Consider the following 26,792-nt stretch of genomic DNA (forward strand, 5'->3'; position numbering starts at 1 on the left):
ATCACAGAATTTGACAGACATAAAATCATACTTTTGCATCAGCAAGGCCACTCTCTATGGGAAATTGGCATACAATGTGGTATTGAAGCTTTTATAAAGCAATTTGAAGAATTAGGAGAGGTCAAGGACAAAAAAAAGTACTAGAAGGCCAAGTAAACTATTAAAATCTGATGAGAAGTTTCTCAGAGTTTCTTCAGACACAGGAAAAAGCCCAGCAAGGACCTGGTTCAGCCTCTGGCAGCTTCATCGGGATAACAAGTTGACCATTCTACAGTCCGAATAAGCTTGATCAGGAATGGTCTTTATGGAAGGGTAGCAGCCAAGAAATCACTTTTTCAGAAGGGAACAGGGTGAAAAGGCTAAAAATATGCTAGAGCACACAAAGATTGGAATGAAGATCAGTGGAAAAGAGTATTATGGAGTGACGAATCCAAGTTTGACATTTTTGGGTCCAATCGTCGTCAATATGTGAGGAGAAGAGGTAGAAGAATGAGTTCTTGCGGCCTTCAGTGAAACATGGTGGAGGGTCTGTCCTGGTTTGGGGCTGCATTTCTGCCAGTGGTGTTGGCGATATTGTCCAAATAGATGGGATCATAAATGCTGAAAAGTACAGATAGGTGTTAATTTATCATGCCATTCCTTTTGGAAAGCTCCTGATTGGGAATGGTTTTATTTTTTGGCATGTTAACGATCCCAAGCACACTTCTAATGCAGTGAAATCATATTTGGAGAAACAGCTGATAAAACACAGTCATGGACTGACCTCTACAGAGTCCACACCTGAATATTATAGAGGCAGTATGGTATCACCTGGACAGAGAGAGAAATAAGAAAACCTAAATCTAAAGAAAAACTCTGGGAAGTATCGAAAGAAGCCTGGTATAATATACCAGAAGATTACTTCAGAAAACTTCAGGACAGTCTTCTCAAAAGAGTTCAAGATGTGCTTAGTGCCAAAGGAGGTCACACTAAATACTAACTTTTGTCTGAAGAAGCCATTCTGAAAATTGTGTTTTTTATGTTTTGTGTACATATTTCCTGTATTTTCTGTTTGTATCTTAATAAAGAGTCTGAAAAATAAATATGGATGGTCATTAAAACTTTTCTAAAACAACAAATCTAATGGTGGCCTAAGACTTTTGTACAGTACTGTACTTCGAAGCTTATTGGCCTTAGTGTTCCAGAGTAATGCGCTTTTCGTTTTTCTTTCATTTTTATACTAATTACTAATGCATTAGGTACTGCCCCTTAGTTGGTTACCTGGTGTGACGGACTCCGGCTACCGCGACTAGGTAGCTCTGCCAAAAGGGTCCTTCTTGCAACTGGAACCTGTAGCTGTAGAGCGGAGAAAGTGATTTTAGCAAGAGCTCACCCTAATAACCAGAAAAGACCAGTATTAAAGTGAAACATGAACAGACTTTATTGGGAAAACCGCACAGCTTATATACACATTCTCATCTTGATAAGAGCCTTATCTGATCCTGCCATTCCCGCCCCACCAGACAGCGAGCGAGCTCCCCCTCAGCACTCACCCCAACCCCTGTCCACCAAAGTCCTAGAAAATCCCCAAAAGAGCGGAACTCTGGGGCAAAGAGCCTCTGGATCGACCTAGGGTAAAGTTCAATGGGGACCGCTAGCAAGCCCAGCCGGCGAGTAGTTCTATAAGCCCGGCAAGGCATTAAGGGGCCAAGCTGCAGAGATCAGCTCTTTCCGTGACAATATGCAATCAGGGTAACAATACAAGGTAAGCTGGTGGGTGACACAATAAACCACAATAAGGGGAGGAGGTAGCCTTGGCAGCCTGGTATCCATGACACCTGGGTCTAACTTTTGGGAATTTAGTGAGTATATCCATTAATTTCCCCGCTATTAGGAATCTAATATCTATCCTGTATTGATAAGGCAGGTGGAGGAGAGGCTAGATAATGTGTTATTGACAGAAGATGTGTTTGCAATTGTGTTCTTTAGCTAATTATTTGATATATTAAGGTATTGTGACTGAGTGGTGCTATGTGCACTCATAGCTGGTCCAGTAACAAGGGCCAGTGGCGAGTCAGTTATATGGCTTGTTTTGCTGTGTAAATTTTACATATGTGAGGTACATTTTATGGCAGCATCCAGGAAGTTCACCTATTTAGAGGTTGAGATTGAATTCTTCTGGTTCGGTGGCCTTGATTGTTTAAGGGCTAAACCACCATTACTTTACATTCCCCCCTTAACTAAAAACATCAATAGATCACAATATCCCACGCAAAGCGAACAACCAAGTAACAGTGGGACTAATAGCCAACAGCCAACGCGCTCCCATTTTTTAGGCGATGCCCCCTTAGTAGAAAAAGAAAGGGGGGAAATCATGGAAAGAGTACATCTGGCGCCTCTTATGAACCTAAGAAAGCGCACACTAGAGGACAGAGGGGAGGAAGAGGTAGAAAACCCCAAAAAAACACGAGAAAGGAGGGACAAGAGGTAGGAATGGTAACAGAAACTAACGGTATATTTAACATTAGTAAACACACATTAAAAGAGGAAGAAAGAAAGGTCCTAAGCCTAGGACTTTCTTTTGCACCAACTTCCCATTTGAATACATTTGAAACCCATATACACATACAGCAGTTCATAAGGAAACTAACATTAAAAAGGTATTTCCTCAAAAACCCAATTGAAGTTAACAGAAACCCGCCCACTACTGATACCTTTATACACACTCACCTTAAGAATAAATCAAAATTCTATCCAACAAATAATAAAGGAAAGAACGTTGAAACCTTCGAAAAACTGGTCCTAAAAGATCTAGAGATATTTGATAATAAGAAACGAGTGTTTACTAATCTAAATAAGGCTGAGAATAGAGCCCTGAAACAACTTAGAGAAAACGATGATATAACCATAAAACCGGCTGACAAAGGGGGCGGGGTAGTGATAATGGACACATCATACTGTGGGGGGTAGTTATCAACGTGTCAACTTTCCTGCCTTCGCCGGCCCAATACGCCCGCCTAAGCTCGCCTACCTTCGCCACCGCGGACCTGAAAAAATACGCCTCAGTTATCAAAAAAAGCTGTCAAAAAGCCACGGGGCGATGAGCAGCGGACTGTGAGAGTTATCACACATCCGATCTCGCTGCTCTTCGGCTGTTTGACAGCTTTCTTGCTAGCCTGTCACTAAGCACTCACACTAAACTACACTGTTCTACCCCCTATACCGGCGCCCCCGGAGCCCCCGCAACTAAATAAAGTTACTAACCCCTAAACCGCCGCTCCTAGACCCCGCCGCAAGTCTTATAAATGTATTAACCCCTAAACCGCCGCTCCTAGACCCTGCCGCAAGTCCTATAAATGTATTAACCCCTAAACCGCCGCTCCCAGACACCGCCGCAACTCTTATAAATGTATTAACCCCTAAACCGCCGCTCCCGGACACCGCTGCCACCTACATTATACCTAGTAACCCCTATCCTGCCCCCCCTACACCGTCGCCACCTATAATAAACTTATTAACCCCTATCCTGCCCCCCCTACACCGTCGCCACCTATAATAAATGTATTAACCCCTATCCTGCCCCCCACTACACCGCTGCCACTGTAATAAAATTATTAACCCCTAAACCTAAGTCTAACACTAACCCTAACACCCCCCTAACTTAAATATTAATTAAATAAATCTAAATAAAATTTCTATTATGAACTAAGGCCTAGATTTGGAGTTTGGCGGTAGCCGTGAAAACCAGTGTTAGAGGCTCCTAACGCTGGTTTTAGGCTACCTCCGGTATTTGGAGTCACTCAAAATAGGGTCTAACGCTCACTTTTCAGCCGCGACTTTTCCATACCGCAGATCCCCTTACGTCAATTGCGTATCCTATCTTTTCAATGGGATTTTTCTAACTCCGGTATTTAGAGTCGTGGCTGAAGTGAGCGTTAGAAATCTAGCGACAAAACTCCAGCCGCAGAAAAAAAGTCAGTAGTTAAGAGCATTCTGGGCTAACGCCGGTTCATAAAGCTCTTAACTATTGTACTCTAAAGTACACTAACACCCATAAACTACCTATGTACCCCTAAACCGAGGCCCCCCCACATCGCCGCCACTCGATTAAATTTTTTTAACCCCTAATCTGCCGACCGCCACCTACGTTATACTTATGTACCCCTAATCTGCTGCCCCTAACAATGCCGACCCCTATATTATATTTATTAACCCCTAACCTGCCCCCCACAACATTGCAGCCAGCTACCTACAATAATTAACCCCTAATCTGCCGACCGCAAAGCGCCGCCACCTACATTATAGCTATGTACCCCTAATCTGCTGCCCCTAACACCGCCGACCCCTATATTATATTTATTAACCCCTAATCTGCCCCCCTCAACGTCGCCTCCACCTGCCTACACTTATTAACCCCTAATCTGCCGAGCGGACCGCACCGCTATTATTATAAAGTTATTAACCCCTAATCCGCCTCACTAACCCTATAATAAATAGTATTAACCCCTAATCTGCCCTCCCTAACATCGCCGACACCTAACTTCAATTATTAACCCCTAATCTGCCTACTGGAGCTCACCGCTATTCTAATAAATGTATTAACCCCTAAAGCTAAGTCTAACCCTAACACTAACACCCCCCTAAATTAAATATAATTTTAATCTAACGAAATTAATAAACTCTTATTAAATAAATTATTCCTATTTAAAGCTAAATACTTACCTGTAAAATAAATCCTAATATAGCTACAATATAAATTATAATTATATTATAGCTATTTTAGGATTAATATTTATTTTACAGGTAACTTTGTATTTATTTTAACCAGGTACAGCAGCTATTAAATAGTTAAGAACTATTTAATAGCTAAAATAGTTAAAATAATTACAAATTTACCTGTAAAATAAATCCTAACCTAAGTTACAATTAAACCTAACACTACACTATCAATAAATTAATTTTAAAAAAAACCTACAATTACCTACAATTAAACCTAACACTACACTATCAATACATTAATTAAATACAATACCTACAAATAACTACAATGAAATAAACTAACTAAAGTACAAAAAATAAAAAAGAACTAAGTTACAAAAAATAAAAAAATATTTACAAACATAAGAAAAATATTACAACAATTTTAAACTAATAACACCTACTCTAAGCCCCCTAATAAAATAACAAAGCCCCCCAAAATAAAAAAATGCCCTACCCTATTCTAGATTACTAAAGTTCAAAGCTCTTTTACCTTACCAGCCCTGAACAGGGCCCTTTGCGGGGCATGCCCCAAGAAGTTCAGCTCTTTTGCCTGTAAAAAAAAACATACAATACCCTCCCCCCAACATTACAACCCACCACCCACATACCCCTAATCTAACCCAAACCCCCCTTAAATAAACCTAACACTAAGCCCCTGAAGATCTCCCTACCTTGTCTTCACCTCACCGGGTTCAGCGATTGGTCCAGAAGAGGGTCGGAAGTCTTGATCCAAGCGGAGCAAGAAGAGGTCCTCCATCCGGTAGAAGTCTTCATCCAAGCGGGGCAGAAGAGGTCTTCCATCCAATTGAAGTCTTCATCCAAGCGGGATCTTCTATCGTCATCCATCCGGAGCGGAGCGGCAGGATCCTGAAGACCTCCGACGCGGAACATCCATCCTGGCCGACGACTGAACGACGAATGACGGTTCCTTTAAATGACGTCATCCAAGATGGCGTCCCTCGAATTCCGATTGGCTGATAGGATTCTATCAGCCAATCGGAATTAAGGTAGGAATATTCTGATTGGCTGATGGAATCAGCCAATCAGAATCAAGTTCAATCCGATTGGCTGATTGGATCAGCCAATCGGATTAGGGGTTAATAAGTGTAGGCAGGTGGAGGCGACGTTGTGGGGGGCAGATTAGGGGTTAATAAATATAATATAGGGGTCGGCGATGTTAGGGCAGCAGATTAGGGGTAAATAGGGATAATGTAAGTAGCGGCGGTTTACGGAGCAGCAGAATAGGGGTTAATAATAATATGCAGGGGTCAGCGATAGCGGGGGCGGCAGATTAGGGGTTAATAAGTGTAAGGTTAGGGGTGTTTAGACTCGGGGTACATGTTAGAGTGTTAGGTGCAGACGTAGGAAGTGTTTCCCCATAGCAAACAATGGGGCTGCGTTAGGAGCTGAACGCGGCTTTTTTGCAGGTGTTAGGTTTTTTTTCAGCTCAAACAGCCCCATTGTTTCCTATGGGGGAATCGTGCACGCGTAAGCAACTCTGGTATCGAGAGTTGCATTTGCGTTAAATATGCTCTACGCTCCTTTTTTGGAGCCTAACGCTGACATTATGTGGACTCTCAACACCAGAGTTATTTTTATGGTGCGGCCAGAAAAAAGCCAGCGTTAGCTACGCGGGTCCTTACCGACAAAACTCTAAATCTAGCCGTAAATTAATCCTATTTAAAACTAAATACTTACCTATAAAATAAACCCTAATATAGCTACAATATAAATAATAATTATATTGTAGCTATCTTAGGATTTATTTTTATTTTACAGGTACCTTTCAATTTATTTTAACTAGGTACAATAGCTATTAAATAGTTATTAACTATTTAATAGCTTACCTAGCTAAAATAAAGAGAAATTTACCTGTAAAATAAAAACTAACCTAAGTTACAATTACACCTAACACTACACTATACTTTAATAAATTATTCCTATTTAAAACTAAATACTTACCTGTAAAATAAACCCTAATATAGCTACAATATAATTAATAATTACATTGTAGCTAGACATGTGCATGGCGAAAAAATTTGGTTCGGTTCGGATCGATTCGGAATTTTTCGAAGTTCGGTTCGGATCAATTCGAATTCGGAAAATTTCGAATTGATTCGTTTCGGATTCATTTCGGATTCATTCGGATTCGAAGAAATTTGCCAGGATTCGGTTCAATTCGGTTCGATTCGGTTCGGAAATTCGGCAATTTGGTAAGTGTTAGGTGGGATTAGACTAGTATTATACTGTATATTAGGTGTTAACCTAACATACTGTATAATAGTAGTGTAATCCCAATGGCCATCCGAATTTACGAATCGATTTGATTCGATTCGGTTCGATTCGGAAAATTCGGCAACATTTGAATTCGGAAATTCAGTTCGATCCGAATCGCCGAATTTTCCGAATTTTCCGAATTTCCGAATCAAACCGAACCGAATCGCACATGTCTAATTGTAGCTATTTTAGGATTTATATTTATTTTACAGGTAACTTTGTATTTATTTTAGCTAGTTAGAATAGTTATTAAATAGTTATTAACTATTTAATAACTACCTAGCTAAAAGAAATACAAAATTACCTGTAAAATAAATCCTAACCTAAGTTACAATTAAACCTAACACTACACTATCATTAAATTAATTAAATAAACTACCTACAAATAACTACAATTAAATACAATTACATAAACTAACTAAAGTACAAAAAATAAAAAAAGCTAAGTTACAAAAAATAAAAAAAATAAGTTACATACATTTAAAAAATATTACAACAATTTTAAGCTACTTACACCTAATCTAAGCCCCCTAATAAAATAACAAACCCCCCCAAAATAAAAAAATGCCCTACCCTATTCTACATTAAAAAAATTCAAAGCTCTTTTACCTTACCAGCCCTTAAAAGGGCCTTTTGTGGGGGCATGCCCCAAAGAGTTCAGCTCTTTTGCCTGTAAAATAAAAATACAACCCCCCCAACATTAAAACCCACCACCCACATACCCCTAATCTAACCCAAACCCCCCTTAAAATAACCTAACACTAATCCCCTGAAGATCATCCTACCTTGTCTTCACTCAGCCGAGCAGCGATGGAACCGAAGAGGACATCCGGACCGGCAGAAGTTATCCTCCAAGGGGCGCTGAAGAAATCTTCCATCTGATGAAGTGATCCTCCAAGCGGCGCTGAAGAAATCTTCCATCCGGGCGAGGTCATCTTCCAAGAGGTGCTGAAGAAGTCTTCTATCCGGGCAAGGTCATCTTCTAAGCCGGGTCTTGAATCTTCATCCCGCCGACGCGGAACATCCTTCTTTCCTGACGAACTACCGACAAATGAAGGCTCCTTTAAGGGATGTCATCCAAGATGGCGTCCCTTCAATTCCGATTGGCTGATAGGATTCTATCAGCCAATCGGAATTAAGGTAGGAAAATTCTGATTGGCTGATGGAATCAGCCAATCAGAATGACTCGCATTCTATTGGCTGTTCCGATCAGCCAATAGAATGCGAGCTCAATCTGATTGGCTGATTCCATCAGCCAATCAGAATTTTCCTACCTTAATTCCGATTGGCTGATAGAATCCTATCAGCCAATCGGAATTGAAGGGACGCCATCTTGGATGACGTCCCTTAAAGGAGCCTTCATTCGTCGGTAGTTCGTCGGGAAAGAAGGATGTTCCGCGTCGGCGGGATGAAGATTCAAGACCCGGCTTCGAAGATGACCTCACCCGGATAGAAGACTTCTTCAGCGCCTCTTGGAAGATGACCTCGCCCGGATGGAAGATTTCTTCAGCGCCGCTTGGAGGATCACTTCATCGGATGGAAGATTTCTTCAGCGCCCCTTGGAGGATAACTTCTGCCGGTCCGGATGTCCTCTTCGGTTCCATCGCTGCTCGGCTGAGTGAAGACAAGGTAGGATGATCTTCAGGGGATTAGTGTTAGGTTATTTTAAGGGGGGTTAGATTAGGGGTATGTGGGTGGTGGGTTTTAATGTTGGGGGGGTTGTATTTTTATTTTACAGGCAAAAGAGCTGAACTCTTTGGGGCATGCCCCCACAAAAGGCCCTTTTAAGGGCTGGTAAGGTAAAAGAGCTTTGAATTTTTTTAATGTAGAATAGGGTAGGGCATTTTTTTTATTTTGGGGGGGTTTGTTATTTTATTAGGGGGCTTAGATTAGGTGTAAGTAGCTTAAAATTGTTGTAATATTTTTTAAATGTTTGTAACTTATTTTTTTTATTTTTTGTACTTTAGTTAGTTTATGTAATTGTATTTAATTGTAGTTATTTGTAGGTAGTTTATTTAATTAATTTAATGATAGTGTAGTGTTAGGTTTAATTGTAACATAGGTTAGGATTTATTTTACAGGTAATTTTGTATTTCTTTTAGCTAGTTAGTTATTAAATAGTTAATAACTATTTAATAACTATTCTAACTAGCTAAAATAAATACAAAGTTACCTGTAAAATAAATATAAATCCTAAGATAGCTACAATGTAATTATTAATTATATTGTAGCTATATTAGGGTTTATTTTACAGGTAAGTATTTAGTTTTAAATAGGAATAATTTATTAAAGTATAGTGTAGTGTTAGGTGTAATTGTAACTTAGGTTAGTTTTTATTTTACAGGTAAATTTCTCTTTATTTTAGCTAGGTAAGCTATTAAATAGTTAATAACTATTTAATAGCTATTGTACCTAGTTAAAATAAATTGAAAGGTACCTGTAAAATAAAAATAAATCCTAAGATAGCTACAATATAATTATTATTTATATTGTAGCTATATTAGGGTTTATTTTATAGGTAAGTATTTAGTTTTAAATATGATTAACTTAGTTCATAATAGAAATATTATTTAGATTTATTTAATTAATATTTAAGTTAGGGGGGTGTTAGGGTTAGTGTTAGACTTAGGTTTAGGGGTTAATCATTTTATTACAGTGGCGGAGGTGTAGTGGGGGGCAGGATAGGGGTTAATAAATTTATTATAGGTGGCGACGGTGTAGAAGGGGGCAGGATAGGGGTTAGTAAATTTATTATAGGTGGCGACGGTGTAGGGGGGCAGGATAGGGGTTAATAAATTTAATATAGGTTGCGGGGGTCCGGGAGCGGCGGTTTAGGGGTTAAACTATTTATTTAGTTGCGGCGAGGTGTGGGATTGGCAGGATAGGGGTTAATAAATTTTTTATAGAGGGTGGTGGTATAGGGGGGGCAGGATAGGGGTTACTAGGTATAATGTAGTTGGCGGTGGGCTCCGGGAGCGGCGGTTTAGGGGCTAATATGTATAGAGTAGCTTGCGGTGGGCTCCGGGAGCAGCGGTTTAGGGGTTAACATATTTATTATAGTGTCGGTGGGCTCCGGGAGCGGCGGTTTAGGGGGTAATAACTTTATTTAGTTGCGGCGGTGTAGGGGGGACAGATTAGTGGTGTTTAGACTCGGGGTACATGTTAGGGTGTTAGGTGTAGACATTTCCCATAGGAATCAATGGGATGTCTGTCAGCAGCGAACTTGTACTTTCGCTATGGTCAGACTCCCATTGATTCCTATGGGATCCGCCGCCTCCGGGTTGGCGGTTTGAAAACCAGGTACGCTGGGCCGTAAAAGTGCCGAGCGTACCTGCTAGTTTTTTGATAACTAGCAAAAGTAGTGAGATTGTGCCGTACTTGTGTGCGGAACATCTGGAGTGACGTAAGAATCGATCTGTGTCGGACGGAGTCCGGCGGATCGAAGTTTACGTCACAAAATTCTACTTTTGCCGGTCTGTAGCCTTTGATAACTAAGGCGAATCAGCCTCGCCACAAATACGCTGCGGAATTCCAGCGTATTTGAGGTTGACGGCTTGATAACTAGGCCCCTGTCTGTCTGAAGCCAATAGACTCCTCAGTGATGACACAACTTACAAAGTACTAGCCAGAGATCCAACTAGGGTAGACATACTCTTATTACGAAACATGTTAGATAAAGCACACACGCAGGGCATTCTTAATGGAAAAGAGTACAACTATCTAAATCCACAATACCCAAAAACACCCATCTTTTATTTCCTCCCCAAAATACATAAAGACCTAAATAAACCCCCTGGTAGACCAATCATATCAGGAATAAACTCATTCATCAAATCTGTCCCAGTATATAGATAAGTATCTACAAAAATACGTTAAGAAACTACCATCGTATCTAAGAGACTCCACACAGGTTCTTCAAATACTCGAAAATATTAAAATTGAAGGTGACATCATACTTGCCACGTGTGATGTCACATCTTTATACACCACGATTGAACATATGTTAGGGTTGGAAGCAGTATCAAGCTATTTAAAGGGACAGTATACACTCATTTTCATATAACTGCATGTAATAGACACTACTATAAAGAATAATATGCACAGATACTGATATAAAAATCCAGTATAAAACTGTTTAAAAACTTACTTAGAAGCTGTCACTTTGGCTCTGTTGAAAAGGTAGCTGGAAAGCCCACTGCAAGTGGCAAATAAGACACTCCCCCCCTCCCCCTTCTTTTGCATATGAAAAGACCCTTTACACAAACAGGAGCAAGCTGGAGTAGGTAGTCAAGCGTATTCACATAAAACTTTGGGGCTTGGTTAGGAGTCTGAAAATCAGAGCAATGTTATTTAAAAATAAGCAAAACTATACATTAATTAAAAAAAAAAACTTTATGGGCTATATAAATAGATTATCTACAAAACATTTATGCAAAGAAAAAATGAGTGTATAATGTCCCTTTAAGACAAGACAAAGAGATAGACACAGATCAAAGGAATTTTATCCTTGATAGTATAAGGTTCATTTAGGATAATAATATATTCTCTTTTAATGGAAAAATGTATGCTCAAATCAAAGGAACAGCTATGGGCACCAGATTTGCACCAAGCTACGCCAATCTCTTTATGGGCCACTGGGAAACAGAATTCCTAGGAGGGAGTAGCTTGGTCCAACATCTGGTATCCTACAAGAGATATATAGATGACATTTTGATCATCTGGAAAGGGAGTGAAGGGGACCTACTTAATTTCTTTGAAGATATGAACAATAATAGCAAAGGGTTGAAATTTACCTATGAACTTAGTAAAACGAATATATCATTTTTAGACTTAGACATAAATATAGATTCCAGTACTGTTAATACAAAAACCTTTTTTTAAAAAGTGGACTCAAATAATTTTATACACGCGAAAAGTTGCCACCTAACAAAATGGAAGGATAACATACCAAAGTCACAGTTTCTTAGAATCAGAAAAAACTGTTCAAGACTAGTGGACTATGAGGAACAAGCGCTAATACTTAGCAAAAGGTTTTCAGAAAGAGGTTATGATGAAAGAACCATCAACAAAAACAGAGAAGAAGCTAAAGTTATAGAAAGAACAACCCTCACAAAATATAAAGAGAAACCATTCCCCGTCACCACACATAACACAACAGAGAATGACTTGATTGTCCCATTTATCACAAATTAAATTGGACAACATAAGGTAGTGGAAAAAATAATAAAGAAACACTGGCATATTGTCAGGGAAGATCCCATCATAGGAGACAAATTACCCATTAAACCAAAGTTCATTTACAGACGCTCCGATAATCTCAAAACCATACTAGCAAAAATAAGAATACACAGACCGTACAGAGAGACCTAATGGGTAACAAAGTGAATGTTTTTTTCCCTTGCAACTGCTGTAAATCTTGCGACTATAGTTCGAAAACTAAAGACTATACATCTAGCAGCACGAATGAGCAATTTCAGATCAAAGACACTATAAGGTGTACAAACAAAGGAATAATTTACCTTATACAGTGCAGTTGCAATAAACAATATCTAGGGGAAACAACAAGAACACCCAGGGAAAGAATAAGAGAGCACCTTTGGCAGATTGAAAAAGGGAACAAAGAAACACATCTATATCAACACTTTAGAGAAATACATAATAACCGATTGAAAGACTTCACTTTTTGGGGCATATTAAAAGTAAAACCTAACTGGAAGGGAGGAAATTACGAAAATAAAATACTCAAGAAAGAAGCACAACTAATCTATAGGATGAAAACACTCCACCCCTTGGGTCTCAACTCAAAAATAGATGTAACCCCTTTCATGTACGATTGAGTTCACTTGTCATCTCAATATATGGATACTCATCAATTATACTCTTTCCGATGCCTAGACATACATATCCCACAAAATCAATTACCACCTATTTTAACTCTCATATTCACATACGCCTTATTTACTTTTATATGAATAATTAGAATTTCCATAAAAATTTGATATGGAACTATTATACTTCTATATCGGCCACAGTAAATATACAAGAATATGAAGTTGCAACAACAAAAAATACCTAAACAAATTATGTTTCTACTATGTGCTTAACAATTATAAAACTAATTATGATCATAAGTTCCTTTCTATATTTCCTAACTTTACGAAAGGGAAATAAACATTTACACAAACTTTAGATTTACATGAAGGACCTTTCCGTTTTGACTATGTGTTTAACTTTTTAAAACATTATAAGTATGCTTTCATGCTGTATTACTATGTGAAATATTCACATAAGAGTGTAAATATAAGTTGCATTAAAGATATTAAGTGATGTTAAGGAATACTTAACATTTACAAACCAATAACATCTAACATAATGAAGGATTATATTTATAGGATATATTACGGTACAGAAAAATAACATAGCGAATTAAGTGGCATGAAGCTAATACTTATATATAAGAAGACACTTTAATGAAGTTTTAATGAAGTTTTATTGATGGACTATGAATTATACCTTTAACAAAAAAACGGATACCACCTTAAAAGAATTAACTTCTAAGGATTATACCACCTTAAGTCCTGAATGGACAAGGTAACACCCACCTTAACAATTAACCTATGAACATGTATCTCCACCCTATTTAAAGCAGCATACTAGCCTAGCAATTCATTCTTGAAAAAGCCCCGAGTGAGGGGCGAAACATGTCGAACTGAATTGCTAAATTTTCTACTCAATGCCAACAACTGACGAGCAGCTGTGAAATAATACAGTGCACCTTACGGATTTACAGACCCTCAACCCGGATTGATCATAAAGAGGGATATAACCGGTGGAAACCAGCCCATCCTAAAGTTGGACACAGCCTATAAAAACTCGCTACCAGGCAAAAAGGGCCAACAACTAAAAAGCTTGACGTTAGGACTTACGTCACAAGAAGAAGACAGGGGCTTACCAATAAAAACCGCCCTCTGCTACATACAACAGGTGGATCAGATCTGCAACGCCGGAATACAACAAAGGCGTGATTTTAGAATACAGACTGCATCACCGAAGCAGTAACACCTCGACGCCGGAAGACTACCTGGGCAGGAAAAGTTTCAGAGACTTTGAATCCGCAAAGTACCAGTACAGTGACAGCGTGATATTCCAAGTACAATTTAATGAGAACCGGATCCATTCTGTGGCACATTAATATCCTCTCTCTAGACGTAGAGAGAGGCATTAAAAACTTTTAAGGTACCGCTTAAAAACTTCTTATCTAAGTACTCTATGCCTACACTGCATCTCAGCAGGTTATTTATATGTGATTTCTAATCTGAATTTTAGTACTCTATTTTTTGAACTATTGGACGTCCAATTTTAGTTTTACCCCATTTCCATTTTATAAAAAACTGTATATGTATATTTTATAAGTGTTTGTGTAGATTTTTTGTATAATAAATGTTATTTATCAATCACTTACAGTCTGTTATATAGATTGGTATACGTTTGAGATTAACCCTTTTTTCCTACACTTTTGTAACCTGCTTATATCGAGCTAGTCTCAAGTGATAGGGAGCTTTAGTCATCTAAGAATTTAACATATAAGTGTTATACCGATCCACACAACTGATTAATACACATGAGCTTATAGCTATATTGAATTATCTCAGTACAACTTATATTTATTGTCTCCTTTACCGAACCTAAAAAGGGTCCTCTGAGAATATATTAATGTACTTTATATTGATCTAATCAATACTCATAATCACTTTATGAAATCATTTTTTCCTTGATATAACTATCTAAAGGTCCTTATTTATATTGAGAATATTTATGATTTATTAATTATTACAAAAACAATACTCATTAACCCTTAGGCTTCCAAGCGCCAGTACTACCTTGCCGAATCTGTCCTCATCTTGATAAGAGACTTATCTGATCCTGCCATTCCCGCCCCACCAGACAGCGAGCGAGCTCCCCCTCAGCACTCACCCCAACCCCTGTCCACCAAAGTCCTAGTAAATCCCCAAAAGAGCGGAACTCTGGGGCAAAGGGCCTCTGGATTGACCTAGGGTAAAGTTCAACGGGGACCGCTAGCAAGCCCAGCCGGCGAGTAGTTCTATAAGCCCGGCAAGGCATTAAGGGGCCAAGCTGCAGAGATCAGCTCTTTCCGTTACAATGTGCAATCAGGGTAACAATACAAGGGAAGCTGGTGGGGGACACAATAAACCACAATAAGGGGAGGAGGTAGCCTTGGCAGCCTGGTATCCGTGACACCTGGGTCTAACTTTTGGGAATTTAGTGAGTATATCCATTAATTTCCCCGCTATTAGGAATCTAATATCTATCCTGTATTGATAAGGCAGGTAGAGGAGAGGCTAGATAATGTGTTATTGACAGAAGATGTGTTTGCAATTGTGTTCTTTAGCTAATTATTTGATATATTAAGGTATTGTGACTGAGTGGTGCTATGTGCACTCATAGCTGGTCCAGTAACAAGGCCCAGTGGCGAGTCAGTTATATGGCTTGTTTTGCTGTGTAAATATTACATATGTGAGGTCAATTTTATGGCAGCGTCCAGGAAGTTCACCTATTTAGAGGTTGAGATTGAATTCTTCTGGTTCGGTGGCCTTGATTGTTTAAGGGCTAAACCACCATTACTTTACATTCCCCCCTTAACTAAAAATAAACACACAGACAACTGTTTGGAAATTTAAAATCAGGCAATAAAATGTTGCTAAACTTTTAAGTTTAAACACTGAGGTCCTAAATATAATTCAATAAATTGCAACAAACATCTAGAGGTCAATGGCCCAGTCCGAATGACTGCAAAGCCCCTGCAGAGCTTTGCCTTTCAGATTGGCTGGCATAATCAGCTAGAGGTTTACAAGTCAGCAGGCCCGTAGGGAGAGGCGCTACAAGCTGCAACATCTTGCCTCTCCCATTAGCTCAACCACACCCATTTGAAAACCACAAAAATTATGTGGCCCTGATCTTGCCACAGGAGATACATTTACTTATCAAACAATGAAAATCTTGCCACCACCACAACAGGCTGTAGAGGACGTAACAGACAAAGGCTGCTTACAAATTGCTTAAAAACAAATCCAATCCCTCATCCGATAAATGCACACCATCTGCCCTATATAAGCTTTAGCGATCTCCGAAAATATTATCATGCCTGATCACAAAGCCATCCTTCCACAATCACTCTTCCAGCATCCCTGTTTTTTTCCCCCTGATTTTATAGGTCGATCTATGGTCCTTCACATTCCTCCAATGCAATATTTGACTACGCAACCCGGACACCAGCAAAACAAGCTTTCACCTATCGCACATTAGACTGTATGATTGACACCAACCCAAGCACCACAACTGACCCCACATCATTGCCCCCAAATGCAAGAGAATAAGGGAGGGCCTGCCCCATCTCTGGAATGCCTCAACTTCCCAGCAAATCTCCAGAGCAGTGATGTTGCAAACCTAAAAAATTGGGTTCGCGAACGGCGGGCGCAAACTTCCACAAAAGTTTTCGAACGGGCGAACCGGGCGAACCGCCATAGACTTCAATAGGCAGGCGAATTTTAAAACCCACAGGGACTCTTTCTGGCCACAATAGTGATGGAAAAGTTGTTTCAAGGGCACTAACACATGGACTGTGGCATGCCGGAGGGGGATCCATGGCAAAACTCCCATGGAAAATTACATAGTTGATGCAGAGTCTGGTTTTAATCCATAAAGGGCATAAATCACCTAACATTCCTAAATTGTTTGGAATAACGTGCTTTAAAACATCAGGTATGATGTTGTATCGATCAGGTAGTGTAAGGGTTACGCCCGCTTCACAGTGCGCAGTGTAGGTGACATACCTGCCCTGACCATGCTTTGCAGACCAGGTATCAGTGGTCAGATGGACCCTTGCCCCAACACTGTGTGCCAGACATGCCATTATAGCAGACTTATATGGCTTTGGCGTTGCTTTTTGGTAATTAGAAGGCTGCTAAATGCCACTGCGCACCACACGTGTTTTATGCCCATCAGTGAAGGGGTTAATTAGGGAGCATGTAGGCAGCTTGTAGAGTTAATTTTAGCTTAAGTGTAGTGTAGTAGATAACCCAAAGTATTGATCTAGGCCCATTTTGGTATATTTCATGCCACCATTTCACCGCCAAATGCGATCAAATAAAAAAAAATTGTTAACTTTTTTCACAAACTTTAGGTTTCTCACAGAAATTATTTACAAACAACTTATGCAATTATGGCATAAATGGTTGTAAATGCTTCTCTGGGATCCCCTTTGTTCAGAAATAGCAGACTTATATGGCTTTGGCGTTGCTTTTTGGTAATTAGAAGGCTCCTAAATGCCACTGCGCACCACACGTGTTTTATGCCCAGCAGTGAAGGGGTTAATTAGGGAGCATGTAGGGAGCTTGTAGAGTTAATTTTAGCTTAAAGGGCCATAATAACCAAATGTTTAAACACTTGAAAGTGATGCAGCATAGCTGTAAAAAGCTGACTAGAAAATATCTCCTGAACATCTCTATGTAAAAAAGAAGGATATTTTACCTCAAAAGTTCCTCAGTAGCCACCTCCCATTGTAAAGGATTTCTAAGCACCATTTTAGTGTGTCTGTCCTGGGACAGCTGAAAGGATGACCCTCGTGAACTCTCATATTATTTCACCAATCAGGTAAAGGAAGCTTACTATGAAATCTCATGAGAGTTAAGTCAAATCTCATGAGATCACAGTAAGAGTTCATGACCTCAGCACTGCTGATGCTGATTGGCTGCTGTTCATTTCTTCATTTTTTTATTTTTTTTTACCTGCAGCTGGGAGCAGGTGAAGTATAACTTTTTACACAGAACTTACTCTGCTGAGCTGAGGAGATTGTGAGGTAAAATATCTTCCTTTTTTACATAGAGATGCTCAGGTGATATTTTCCTGTCAGCTTTTTACAGTTATACTGCATCAGTTTCAAGTGATTTAGCATATGAGTATTATGTCCCTTTAAGTGTAGTGTAGTAGACAACCCAAAGTATTGATCTAGGCCCATTTTGGTATATTTCATGCCACCATTTCACCGCCAAATGCGATCAAATAAAAAAAAATTGTTCACTTTTTCACAAACTTTAGGTTTCTCACAGAAATTATTTACAAACAACTTATGCAATTATGGCATAAATGGTTGTAAATGCTTCTCTGGGATCCCCTTTGTTCAGAAATAGCAGACTTATATGGCTTTGGCGTTGCTCTTTGGTAATTAGAAGCCTGCTAAATGCCACTGCGCACCACACGTGTTTTATGCCCAGCAGTGAAGGGGTTACTTAGGGAGCATGTAGGGAGCTTGTAGAGTTAATTTTAGCTTAAGTGCAGTGTAGTAGACAACCCAAAGTATTGATCTAGGCCCATTTTGGTATATTTCATGCCACCATTTCACCGCCAAATGCGATCAAATAAAAAAAAATTGTTCACTTTTTCACAAACTTTAGGTTTCTCACAGAAATTATTTACAAACAACTTATGCAATTATGGCATAAATGGTTGTAAATGCTTCTCTGGGATCCCCTTTGTTCAGAAATAGCAGACTTATATGGCTTTGGCGTTGCTCTTTGGTAATTAGAAGGCTGCTAAATGCCACTGCGCACCACACGTGTTTTATGCCCAGCAGTGAAGGGGTTACTTAGGGAGCATGTAGGGAGCTTGTAGAGTTAATTTTAGCTTAAGTGTAGTGTAGTAGACAACCCAAAGTATTGATCTTGGCCCATTTTGGTATATTTCATGCCACCATTTCACCGCCAAATGCGATCAAATAAAAAAAAAATGTTCACTTTTTCACAAACGTTAGGTTTCTCACAGAAATTATTTACAAACAACTTATGCAATTATGGCATAAATAGTTGTAAATGCTTCTCTGTGATCCCCTTTGTTCAGAAATAGCAGACTTATATGGCTTTGGCGTTGCTTTTTGGTAATTAGAAGGCTGCTAAATGCCACTGCACACCACACGTGTTTTATGCCCAGCAGTGAAGGGGTTAATTAGGGAGCATGTAGGCAGCTTGTAGAGTTAATTTTAGCTTAAGTGTAGTGTAGTAGACAACCCAAAGTATTGATCTAGGCCCATTTTGGTATATTTAATGCCACCATTTCACTGCCAAATACGATCAAATTTTTAAAAAAATTAAATTTTTTCACAATTTTAGGTTTCTCACTGAAATTATTTACAAACAGCTTGTGCAATTATGGCACAAATGGTTGTAAATGCTTCTCTGGGATCCCCTTTGTTCAGAAATAGCAGACATATATGACTTTGGCGTTGCTTTCTGGTAATTAGAAGGCCGCAAAATACTGCTGCGCATCACACGTGTATTATGGCTAGCAGTGAAGGGGTTAATTAGGTAGTTTGTAGGGAGCTTGCAGGGTTAATTTTAGCTTTAGTGTAGAGATCAGCCTCCCAGCTGACACATCAGACCCCCTGATCCCTCCCAAACAGCTCCCTTCCCTCCCCCACCCCACAATTGTCCCTGCCATCTTAAGTACTGGCAGAAAGTCTGCCAGTACTAAAATAAAAGGTTTTTAATTTTTTTTAGCATATTTACATATGCTGTGGTGTAGCATCCCCCCTTAGCCCCCAACCTCCCTGATCCCCCCCCAAAACAGCTCTCTAACCCTCACCATCTGCCTTATTGGCGGCCATCTTGGGTACTGGCAGCTGTCTGCTATTATTTCACAGTCAAAATTTTTTTTTTTTTTTTAAATGTACACTACTGTTACACCAGATATGAGTGGTGGCACTGGGCAAGTGGGCACAGTATACGCTGTGAGCCTGACACACACGCTGGCAGGCAGGCAACTGCAATTAGATTACACAGGAAAAAAAAAAAAAAAAGCAGACTGATGTTCTAGCCCTAAAAAGGGCTTTTTGGGGTGCTGTCCTTACAGCAGAGATCAGATGAGTCCTTCAGGACTGTAGTGGACACTGAATACACTAGCCTAGCTATCGATTTCCCTATTAAATCAGCAGCAGCTACACTGTCCCTCCTCTCACTAAGAATGCAGCTTCCAAATGAATCTAAAATGGATGCTGTCCAGGAGGTGGGAGGGTCTGGGAGGTAGGGTCTGCTGCTGATTGGCTGTAATGTGTATTCTGACTGTGAGGTACAGGGTCAAAGTTTACTCAGTGATGACGAATAGGGGGCGGATCGAACATCGCATATGTTGGCTCGCCGAGGAGAAAGCGAACATGCTATGTTCGCCGAGAACTATTCGCCGGCGAACTATTCGCGACATCAGCATTTCACCTAATGGAGACCGCATCTGGCCAAAGTCCCAGCTGCTGGCTTTTTGGATGCGCCAATGCATGAATAGCCGCCAGATGGACATATGAATGTCCAATGATCCATGATCTAAGAGGAGGATTTCTTAAACCTAAAATAGAAACAACAACTGAATAATAGCAAAACAAACCACAGAAGCTGCCCCTAAGCATTAGATGCTAGACTAGAATTGTGCAAAGGTCTAATACAAAAGGTACCTCTTTGATCTCCACCTACCTAAACCCTTGAACCAGCATCCCGCAGCTGCTGCACTAGTAGCCACATAAATGCGGAAAGAATGAGGGGCAATAAGGTCAGGGTTAAGCCCAGCCTTCTGCCCTGTCCAGCTTAAAACTCTCCTGAACTGAAACTTCGATAAATTTGTGACATCGCCTTTTCCAAAAAATGCGATGAACTAGGCTGCCACTTACCTAAAAAAGCAAAAGGACTGGATAACAATCCTGACACGCCTGCGCCTTCATGAACAACCAAACACCTTTGCTTTCCTGATCTGTTATTGAGGTGGGAATATACAACAACAATGCACCCGCATCAAACCTCATGTGCTGAACTTGCACACCAGTTCCAACAGACACCCTGGACTGCACCACCAGCTCACTCTCAAAGCACCAAAGAATGCAAGGGAAAAAAACTGCACAAAACATACTGAACCTCTGAGCTGTAATCAGCTCCCTGCTATCAACCGTACGCACCTCAATTCTTCCCTAACCCTTAAAGGGACACTGAACCCAAATTTTTTCTTTCGTGATTCAGATAGAGCATGCAATTTTAAGCAACTTTATAATTTACACCTATTGTCGATTTTTCTTCGTTCTCTTGCTATCTTTATTTGAAAAAGAATGCATCTAAGCTTTTTTGGTTGTTCAGAACTCTGGACAGCACTTTTTTATTGGTTGATGAATTTATCCACTAATCAGCAAGAACAACCCAGGTTGTTCACCAAAAATGGGCCGGCATCTTGCATTTCAAATAAAGATACCAAGAGAATGAAGAAAATTTGATAATAGGAGTAAATAAGAAAGTTGCTTAAAATTTCATGCTCTGTCTGAATCACGAAAGAAAAAATTTGGGTTCAGTGTCCCTTTAACTACCTGTCTGACTAGAAAGGAGCTTGTACGGTCCGAGAAGCCTGAAACTTGCTGAAAAAAGATAAAGCCTATGAATTGTGCCCTTTTTACAACCATTCACCTTCAAATACACCAGCCACTCTAACAGCACTGCACAGAAACTGACTGCTGGGGCAACACCCTTACTCACTCTGACCAATTGTGAAAAAGCTTCCTTTGATGCTGGAAAATGCGGTTTTATGACCCTATGAAAAGGACATAGACTGTATACATCATTTGAAGTTCTGCTCAGAGAGGTACCATCTTTTGTACTTCAGTCTCACTTACTCTGTTGTTAGGAGATACCATCCAGTCTCACTTGTTCTAAGAAACTGGTTTATTAACAGGTTCCTATTTTGTCCCCAATAAGTGAAGAGAAAACAGGCTTGAAGCATATATGGAAGCCAATTAATATGGGTGCAGTATACTCACTCCATAAGATGAATCTGTACAGCTGAAAGGAAACGTAACATCAGATGGCAAGAGTCCACAGGTTCCTAATGTCGAATACTGAATTTTCAGGTTTATCCAAAATTGGATCTATAAATAAGGAGATTCCAGCTCGGCACAGCAAAACAAGATCTTGACAATCTTTCAACAAAGGATAAAAAGATTTTATTTGCTCAAATAAAATCTTTTTATCCTTTGTTGAAAGATTGTGGACTCTTGCCATCTGATGTTACGTTTCCTTTCAGCTGTACAGATTCATCTTATGGAGTGAGTATACTGCACCCATATTAATTGGCTTCCATATATGCTTCAAGCCTGTTTTCTCTTCACTTATTAGAGAAAATCATTCAATAGACTGGCGCCATCTACCACTACTATCTACCTATACACAGTCACAAAGGAGAGACCGCAAGAAGGCTGCGGTCTGATCTAAAGGAGAGTATCAGTTCTTAGTTCATTTGTACAGAATATTGTATGTTTTTTCCATCTTGCACCTCTGTATATTGCTTGCTTTTTTGTCCCTGATCTTAAAACTTAGCATTGTCAGACCCACCTGAAATCGACTCTCACAAGCCGTGCATCCGGATGGGCTGACCTACATATGTAAACATGGGAATTTGTTTCTGGGGTGGGGGCAAAAAATAAATAAAATGCTCTAAAGACTGACTAAAGTGAGTACTTATGTTTAGATATAAGACAGGGCTTGACAAGTATGATCTGAAAAATAGATTTTGGGGGCTGCAATATAATGAGAAAATAGTCTGTCACTCTCTTGCAGGCACACAGCTATATTAAAAGCAAAATGGTAGTGTTACAACCAAATGGTGTTAGCCCAGGACCACAGGAGAGTCTCTTCCACCCTGGGTCCCTAACATACAGCCACACAATGCAGTCTTCAAACAAACAGACTGAGCTACAAACAAGAGTGACACAGGCCGTTTGTAATTTACCTAGACACATACAAAATATGGAAATGGACTGCACTTTCAAAACGTACTGGGTACACATCCTATGCCACTACAAATCTCACAGCCCTGGGTACTCATCAGCACTCATAGACAGCTGTACAGCTCCCTGCAACTCATGCGGTTAATCCCAGACCAGCCTGGGTGCAAAACTAGAGTTGCCACCTTTTGCCCAGAAAATTCCTGGACACGTTTTAAGTGGGCGTAGAGGGTGTGTGGCTCAGGGTGTGGTTTGGGGTGTGGTTTGGGGGTGTGGCTTCCCACAGCATCAAATTTATTATGAAATCAATTTTTATATTATATATATTAATATATATATATATATATATCATATATATTATATATATAATATATATATAATATATATATATGTTATGTATATATGTTATATATATATATATATATATTGTGTATATATATATATATATATATATATATATATATACCAAGTTGGAACCCCAATACCAAGTAAAATAGTGCTGTATACAGTATAGCCAGATTAACAACATAACTGTTATGCCGTTTGGTTTAATCACAAACTAACATTTGGGTGACAACTTTACAAAATTATTGGAGCAGTGTTACTTTGGAGATGAGACCGTGCATTACCTTGCTTCTGGGCATCAACAGTGTGTGACGGACTCAGGGTAACTGGTGGCAGTGGAGCGGACGCACGCGATCATGTCCTGCCTCTCTCTCTCTCTGCTGCAGGATCACTGCAGTGGCGGAACTTCACTGACTGCACAGTGAACTACACTTGTACATGGGGAGGCAAGGTGCACCGCCCACCCACGGCACTAACACTTGCTGCAGATATCACTCACACTTTATTATTTGTACTTGGTAGCTTCCAACCAGGCACCACTAACATATGCAAAAGTCACCTTTCTCTGGCTGTGAATCAATCGTGGCTCGCTATGATAGACTAAAGTTGTGTTTGCGATTGCAGCTGAGGCACTGATGACTCTTTTCCATTAAAATAAAAAAAAGTGTTGCATAATTATTAACCTGTAAGGTATTTAAAAATACCCCGCAGGCCTGGAGAAAGTAGCACGTTATTTAAGTTAACATATGTTACGTAACGTGAAATCGGATAACCTAAACTTTTATTTATACACAGTGAAAGTCCCTTTGTGCATCCTCCCTCTTCATGTCACCGCTAAGCGATGGGATAGTAACAAGCAGTAGCATGTGATGACTCCCCAACGACCCTCGTCTTCCCCCCTCCCACTGTGTTACACACTGCACTGTCTGCAACCCTAGTCACACATCATCATACTCCGTCTCTTCTGCAGACTACCCAGGATTTTTTAGTAACCCCGGGCTAAGCGCTCCTCTGGCCATCTTATATTTTGTAAAGTCTGTGCTCACTGCTCCAGGGGAGTGCTTAGCTCGGGTCATTTGAGGCTAGTTCCGGGACACGGGACACAGAGCCTCAGAACGGGACTGTCCCGGTGAAACCGGGGCGGGTGGCAACCCTATGCAAAACCCATAGAGAAAATTACAAAACACAAATATTAACACAACACATAGAAAGTCTGGCACTCCCTTGCAAGCACACAGCTATAAGAGTAAGGTTTGTTTATTTATTTATTTATTTGTTTATTTTAAATCAATAATTTTGTTATTGAGGTTGTTAGAACATGACAGCATAACACAATATGAGACAGTAATGCAAAGCAAGAATGACATCATACATGTACAATAAGTAGAAACAGGTGCCTGTGGTATACAATATGAATAATTACAGCTCAGTTTGCTAGGTCGGAACCTCTTTTTTTAGGATTATTGATTCCTCTCATTTTGTATTGAGTCACTCATGGACCCATAAAAGCCTGAAGTACACCTAGAGGAATTCTAGTGATAAAGACGGTCACTCTTTGTACAATAATAGTACCTTATACATGCTGGTGATATATGTATGTCATGAAGCAGTTATTAGTTGGATTTATAGGTACGCTATGTAGTAGTTTGGTCCATGAAATGAGCAGATAATATGAGATCCATCTTTTCTAACTATATAGTAGTGATCACAAATACAAAGGAATGATGTGGTTATAACAAGGAAACAATATAAAATAATATAGAAATGCTTAAAATATGATTTTTTTTACCAGGACACTTGAAATATCTTAATTCTGCGCCATTCAAGCTTAGACATATATCTTATAGTACACAATTATACAAAGAGAAGTCAGACAGACTTAAATCATTTCAAGAAGGCTCTTAAGTGTCTCTATCTAGGGACTCGGGAATTTAACAGTAGGAAAGTGATATAAGCAGACTGTCTTGCTATAATGTGAGTTCTCACGTAAGAGTGCATTATGAAATAATTAAACCCCTGCAATAATAAATAAGCCTCATCTCAATTCCCCCACTCCCTAATACAACTTCTCTGTCAGCTCAAGACTTTGCCAGCCACTTCAATAACAAAATCGACTCCATCAGAAACGAAATCAGCTCTCAACATACTTCCATTCTCTCACCCCCTCAAACACTCGCAATCAACCACAACCCATATAGCCATAAATTTAGCTCTTTCTCCCCTGTTACTGAGGAAGAAGTTTCGGCACTTTACTGCACTCTCACCTCACTACCTGTTACCTTGACCCTATCCACTAACAGCTGTTCCCCTCCCTCTCTTCTACCCTTACCCCTATACTCACAAACATTTTCAACCTCTCCCTCAGCACCGGTATATTTCCCTCATCTCTGAAACATGCACTGGTCACACCTATCCTTTAAAAAACCTTCTCTTGATCCAACTTTCCCATCCAACTACCGCCCTATTCCCTACTCCCTCAAAGCTTCTCGAAAAGCTAGTATATACACGCCTATTCCATTTCCTTACATTAAACTCCCTTCTTGACCCACTGCAATCTGGATTTCGTCCCCATCACTCCCCAGAGACAGCAATCGTTAAGGTAACCAATGACCTCTTTACAGCAAAATCAAAAGGTCACTTCTCTCTGCTTATCCTCCTTGATCTGTCCGCAGCCTTTGATACTGTTGATCACCCTCTTTTGCTTCAAAACCTCCAATCCTTCGGCATTTGTGACACAGCCCTCTCGTGGTTCTCGTCCTATCTGTCTAGCCGTACTTTTTAGTGTAGCCTTCTCTGAGTCCTCCTCTGCCCCGTCACCACTTTCTGTTGGGGTACCGCAAGGCTCTGTCCTCGGCCCCCTTCTCTTTTCAATCTACATGTCATCACTAGGTTCCCTAATAAAGTCCCACGGGTTCCAATATCCTTTTGTATGCCGACGACACCCAAATCTACTTCTCTGCACCAGGCCTATCTTCTTCCTTGCTAACGCGTGTCACTAACTGTCTTTCTCACATCTCTTCCTGGATGTCCTCTCACTACCTCAAGCTAAATCTCTCCAAAACTGAGCTCCTTATGTTCCCCCCTTCTTCCAAAATCTCCACCCCCAATCTCTCTATTACTGTCGACAACTCCATCATTACCCCTACCCTGCATGCCCGATGTCTTGGGGTCACACTTGACTCAGATATTTCTTTCACTCCTCACATTCAGTCCTTGGCTAAATCCTGCTGCTTCCACCTTAAAAACATCTCTAACATTAGACATTTCCTTACTCAAGACACAACTAAGATTTTAATACACTCTCTCATCCTTTCCTGCCTTAATTACTGCAACTCTATCCTCTCTGGTCTCCCCAGTTGCTACCTAGCTCCTTTTACAATCTATAATGAATGCCTCTGCCAGGCTCATCTTCCTTACACGTCGCTCTTCATCTGCTGGCCCTCTTTGCCAATCCCTTCACTGGCTTCCTCTTGCATCTAAGATTAAACTCAAAATTCTCACTTTGACATACAAAGCCCTCAACGGCACTGCTCCCCCCTATATCTCAGACCTTGTCTCCAGATACTCTCCCTCCCGTCCCCTTCACTCTGCTCATGACCTCCTAGTCTCCTCC

The 26,792-nt window shown here is 40.0% G+C and overlaps 1 long non-coding RNA gene across 1 annotated transcript; it reads right to left on the reverse strand.

Moving 5' to 3' along the window:
- Nucleotides 1-532: 532 nt before the first annotated feature.
- On the reverse strand, nucleotides 533-23,543 carry LOC128635979 (uncharacterized). The gene is made up of 3 exons (XR_008398638.1): nucleotides 23,464-23,543; nucleotides 1,261-1,335; nucleotides 533-600 (listed from the first exon to the last, which is right to left on the reverse strand). It is a non-coding gene; the product is annotated as an uncharacterized LOC128635979 (long non-coding RNA).
- Nucleotides 23,544-26,792: the final 3,249 nt, after the last annotated feature.

Source organism: Bombina bombina, chromosome 7, assembly GCF_027579735.1.
Source record: "Bombina bombina isolate aBomBom1 chromosome 7, aBomBom1.pri, whole genome shotgun sequence".
Lineage (NCBI taxonomy): Eukaryota > Metazoa > Chordata > Amphibia > Anura > Bombinatoridae > Bombina > Bombina bombina.